Consider the following 5563-nt stretch of genomic DNA (forward strand, 5'->3'; position numbering starts at 1 on the left):
AGTACATTAAATTGCTGGTATGAGAACTTTCTGGTTTCTCTATGGAGTTACTTAGTCCTATGAACTTACCTCTTAAGACTGCTTTCATTGTGTTCTATAAATTTGGGTATGTTGTGCCTTTATTTTCATTGAATTCTAGAAAGTCTTTAATATCTGTCTTTATTTCTTCCCTGGCCCAGAGATCATTTAGTAGAGTGAGTTGTTCAACTTCCATGAGTTGGTAGGCTTTCCAGTGTTTCTGTTCTTGTTGTAGTCTTGTTAATCCATGGAGCTATGATAAGATACAAGACATTGTTTCAACTTTCTTCTATCTGTTGAGGCTTGTTTTGTGACCTACTAAATGATCAGTTTTGGAGAAGAGTCCATGAGGTGCTGAAAGGAGGTATATCCTTTTATGTTTGCATAAAATATTCTGTAGACATCTATTGGGTACATTTGATTTATTGTGTCTTTTAGTTTTGTTATTTCTTTGTTTAGTTTTTGTCTGGGTGACCTGTCAATTGGTGACAGTGGGGTATTGAAGTCTCCTACTGTTAATTGTGGGGTTCAATGTGTGATTTAAGTTTTATAAGTGTTTCTTTTACAAATGTGTACCCTTGTGTTTAAGGCATAGATGTTCAGAATTGAGATATCATATTGGTAGACTTTTTTTTTCTTCTGATGAGTATGAAGTGTTCTTCCTTGTTTCTTTTGATTAATTTTGGTTGAAAGTCTATTTTACTAGATATTAGAATGGCTACTTGAGCTTGCTTCTTGGGTCCTTTTGCTTGGAAATCTTTTTTCACCTGAGATTCTCTCTTCCATCTCATATATTCTGTTAGTAATGCTTGCACGGTTTACTTCCAAGCTTCTGTTTAACTAGATTTTTGTACAACGTAGGGACCTCTGCTTAACATCCAAGAAAATCCCACAAACAAACCCATAAGCCAATATGATCTAGGCAATCTCCCAACTGAGACTTTCTCATATAATTCTGGGCTGTGGCAAGTTGACTGCTGAGGCTAACTAGAAGAACAAGTGTTTCAACCTCTGAGATATATCTCTAATTTACTATTGTGTATTGAGTACTACCTGCAGTAATAATCACTATAAAGTAGCTAATTCACTCTAATAATAAAAATAACAAGTGGTTACAAAACAGACCTTTGTTACTTATTAGGGAGTGAAAGGATACCTATGCTATTGTGTTTACTATTATAGTATGAGTCTAAAGGAAAAGAAAATAGATAAGCAGAATGAGACTATTAATAAGTATTAGGATGTTAGATATCAAGTAGCCAGAAGAAACATAAGCTGTTCTGGAAATAATTAAAGCAAAGGGGAAAATGGGTAGATATGTGGAAGTTTTGGTTAGTAGTGGACTAAAATGGAAAGGTAAGGATATATAGCCTGATATCATAAACCAGAACAGTCTCTGGGTTTTGAGAGCTGTAACAGTAAAAAGAATGAATATGGGGGAAAGAAAAGAAAGGAAGAAAAAGTAAAAAGAAAAAGGAGAGGCAGGGATGCAATGCCCTGAACTATATAGACAAAAAATATCTGTGGGCAGCAGGGTTGAGAGCTGGGAGTACATAGAAGATAATGGATTTCTGACAGATAGATAATAACAGTAGGCAAGTAGGAGAGCTTGGTGGAAATATAAGAAATGAGATTAAGGGCCTGAGTATTGATTTCTATTCCTTGGCTGATCTGCCACTTTGCCCCTTGGTCCTGGTCTGGACCATATTCCATATTGGTTTTAAATAATCAGTTTTTCTCATATGATGGCCACTCCCAACCCCCATCATGTAAAGGCTTTTAAAAATTGCTTTTCTAAGTATATAGAGGACTGAAGCAAATTCCAACCATCTGTTTGCTGCATTTTTGCAGGGTTAGGGGCTACTGGTGGCTGGGCTGTGCCCAAAGCACTGTTCAGAGTTTGTGTTTAGTTTCTACAGCTTCACCTCTTCTGGGTGAACACTGATGATGGATTGGGCAACACTGGATGGCACTCCCCTCTACCAAATCCTTACCAGTGCCTATCTTATCAACTTCCTAGTAGGAATCTTTTAGCCCAGTTTGCAGCTTGCAATCACAGCAGCAAGTCCACTGCTATAGTAGAGAAAGCTCATGTGTTCCATGGTAGAAATAGTCCCATGGGAATTCCCATTATTCTGGGACTGGAGTTATAGAAAATATTCCTCTTTCTTTTAACTACCAAACTGTAATCATCTACCCATTCTGACATGGCTTCTACTTCTCCATCGTACCTGAAGTCCTTATTCTTTTCTAGCCTGTGTTTTCTTTTTGTTGCAAGACATTATTCAACTACAGCCAACAAACCAAAATTTTCTGGAGATTCCACGTTCAGAAACTCTCTCTCTCATATATATATATATATATATATATATATATATATATATATATATATATAAACATGAGTTTAAAAACAGGTTGTAAATACTTTTCTTCCAATTTAATGACACATAGAATATCCCTAACCACTTCCCTTGTGCCATCACCCTCGAACCTAGAAATAGGCAAACTTCCCAGATATCTTGGCTAGAGTAGGAGGTGACAACTGACCACCTATTGAGCCAAGGTAGTTCATGGAGGCCTCTGCTTCTCAGTGGAAGACCATTCTTCCCCAGATCTTTCTCTAGGGACCAAAACAGATGAACCTGATACTTGGTTGGCATGACTGAAAAGTGGCTAAAGCCAGGGCAGAAAACAGTGTTTTTTTTTTCCTGTGACTACAATTCAAAGCTGATAGGTGATCCCCCATCATGTCCCTTAGTGGTAACACTCACCATATGATAGCTTGATATTATCTCTCATTTTGCAGATATTTGTGTATGCACATGCATACACCAAAATGTACAATAACATGTTTAGCCGACGTTATGAAGATACTGAAAGGATGAAAGTATAGCTGTATAAAAAATTAAAAGATGCCAATCAGTATGATTAATACTTTGCTTTTAAAACACTTTTTTCTGTCCTGTTTTGCCTTCTCCTGTGAGTTTTCTATATAATGTCACTATGTTGTATAAGTCATCAACCACAGTATCAGTAATGAGTTGAGAAATTTCCTTTACAAAATAGAGAATCAAGCTACCCCTAAATCTGAAGATTTAAGTCAGAGACAAGAAATAAATGAGAAATTATTAGAAAGTTGAGGAATCCCCCTAGATACACACACCCCAGGGAGGAAAATAGAAGTAAATTAGTATTCTTCTTCTTCTTCTTCTTCTTCTTCTTCTTCTTCTTCTTCTTCTTCTTCTTCTTCTTCTTCTTCTTCTTCTTCTTCTTCTTCTTCTTCTTCCTTGTCCTCTCCTTCTCCTTCTCCTTCTCCTTCTCCTTCTCCTTCTCCTTCTCCTTCTCCTTCTCCTTCTCCTTCTCCTTCTCCTTCTTCTTCTTCTTCTTTTAAACAATGGAAGACTTTATTTTTTTTCAACATTCTCTCAACATTTCAACTCTGTAGAAATCAAATGCAAAATATGTACATTTTAAATTAGCATATACTCAACGATCAGGATCACAGTGATCTCCTATAGTGAGACACACCTACGAGGGGAGAGGCCTTGCCAATCTGTACGTAAATTAGTCTTCTAAATTTCAAGCCCAGACCACAAAGATAACCTCAGACAATTGTTGTCTACGAAGATAATCAAGGTGGTAAGTAACTGACTTGTCTCACTCACAACCCCTCACCTGCATGCACATCACCTTCATACCAATTGTTGACCTGTTTATAAAGAGACTAGGAGGCCCTGCCTCACATGAGGTAAGTGAGCTCTCCCATGTTGTGAACGGGCTCTGGCTGTAATTCTTCCTCCATGTCAACAAACCATATAACTTTCTAGACTTCTCTTCCCTCAACAATAGAGTAAAGGGAAGAATAGTTTTGTGATTATGGCAGAAGAAGACAGCTCGATAAGCATTGATTTGGGGTGAGCCTGTTTCTGGAAGAGATTGGTATTTGAGCCATTAGGCCATAAACTAAGAATCTGCTCTCTACATGTAGTGCTGCCCACTTGGCTGAGGGTCAAGCCAGAACAAAAAAAGAAATGGAAGGTCAATTCCCTTTCAGAGAGCTAGGGTAGCTCTGCCTTCCATCCCTGCGTTGCCATTTAGCTGAGGATGCTTTTGATCAATTTGGATAAAAGTCATGAAAGTGTTGCTCCCATGGTGTTACCAGCTCTGGCTGCTGTCCATCTGGAAGTAGTGTTACCAGCTCAGCCTGTTTTGTCTGAGATTAAAATCAAGGACAGCCAAAACATAAACATCCAAAGAATACTTTATCTAGACTTGTGCTTGACCTCCAAACGAAGAAGCACAAGGGCGCACTTTAGATACTGCTGAAATATTTTGATTAAATTTGTTCTATTGAACCCAAAGTTCCATATTCTGAAAATCAGATCTGCTTGACATTTACATGGAAGGATGCTTTTGAAGGTTCCCTTTTTGGAGGATCTGTAAAATTGCCTCTGGCAAGCTTAGGATATGAACCAGGCTGTGTGTAGTTCAATTGTGCTGCCTTAGCTTAGTCAGATTGCTACAGAGCAAAACCTGTATAATGATAAAGGTTTGAAAACTGCTGCTAAGCAGTAGCAGTTTGCTGGTGGTGCCTTTTTACATATCAAAGTCATGCTTTTATCTGCCTTAAATTGAGAGCCTATTTTGGACCTGTCTCCATATGCTCTTGGGGACCTCAGTCTTATTATGCTGGCCCAAGTTCCAGAAGTATTTTTCTTAAATGTCACAAGAAATAGCGTGAAAGCTGTCATCATAACTTAAGCTTGCAAATTGGGCTTCAGATTATATTGATGATGCTTTCAAACAGTGTCAGTGCAAAGATACTCTCTTCAAAGAGGTGTCCCCCATCCTGGCTACAAAGCTTTGCAACATGCACTGATGCTGAGTGCTACCAGTCTCTCCTGACCAAGCAGCAGAAGATGTTTGGGAAAGAGATCCTGACCAGGTTCTGGAACAAATGCAGTGATGTAGTGATTGCACAGAAGATAGATATGGGTTCCTGAAGGATTTGCAGCAGAGCGTTGCCAGGGAGCCCAGTGCTCCTTCCATTCCCTCCCCTCCCATGTTGAACATCCTCTGTATATAGATGGATGCAGGAATAGCCCAGTGCTATGCTGGAGTAGCTGCTGTCCTGATCCCTCCTCCCTTTGGCTCTTTGATACATTTACCTTTAGCCCTTTTTATACACACCCTTTTCCCAAGAGAATATTTGGGCTAATGTGTGTGTGTGTGTGTGTGTGTGTGTGTGTGTGTGTGTGTGTGTGTGTGTGATTTCATGCACATGAAGGCAGGGGAGAAGTCATGATAAGTGAAATCGTTATCCTTCTTTGCTGCAGTAAGAGGAGGTTCTTGGAAGCATAGGACATGAAGGCAGAGTTGGAGGTTGGTAGGGGCTCACTTAGCAGGGGACGTTCTTGGAGGTGGAGAAGAAGAAGCTGTTATTTGTCCTCCTGCTGGGGAGGACTAATGTGTGGTGTCAGTCTCTGAGCTGGATAGCCATTCCTCTGCTTTTTAGTTGAGAAAAACCACCACATGTCACTACACA

At 39.2% G+C, this 5563-nt stretch overlaps 1 pseudogene; it reads left to right on the plus strand.

Annotated features, from left to right (window-relative positions):
- The first annotated feature begins 3697 nt into the window (after positions 1–3697).
- Positions 3698–4897, plus strand: LOC110311322 (programmed cell death 6-interacting protein pseudogene; annotated as a pseudogene).
- Positions 4898–5563: the final 666 nt, after the last annotated feature.

This window comes from Mus caroli, unplaced genomic scaffold (genome assembly GCF_978045245.1).
Source record: "Mus caroli unplaced genomic scaffold, Mus_caroli_1 scaffold_17, whole genome shotgun sequence".
Taxonomy (NCBI): domain Eukaryota; kingdom Metazoa; phylum Chordata; class Mammalia; order Rodentia; family Muridae; genus Mus; species Mus caroli.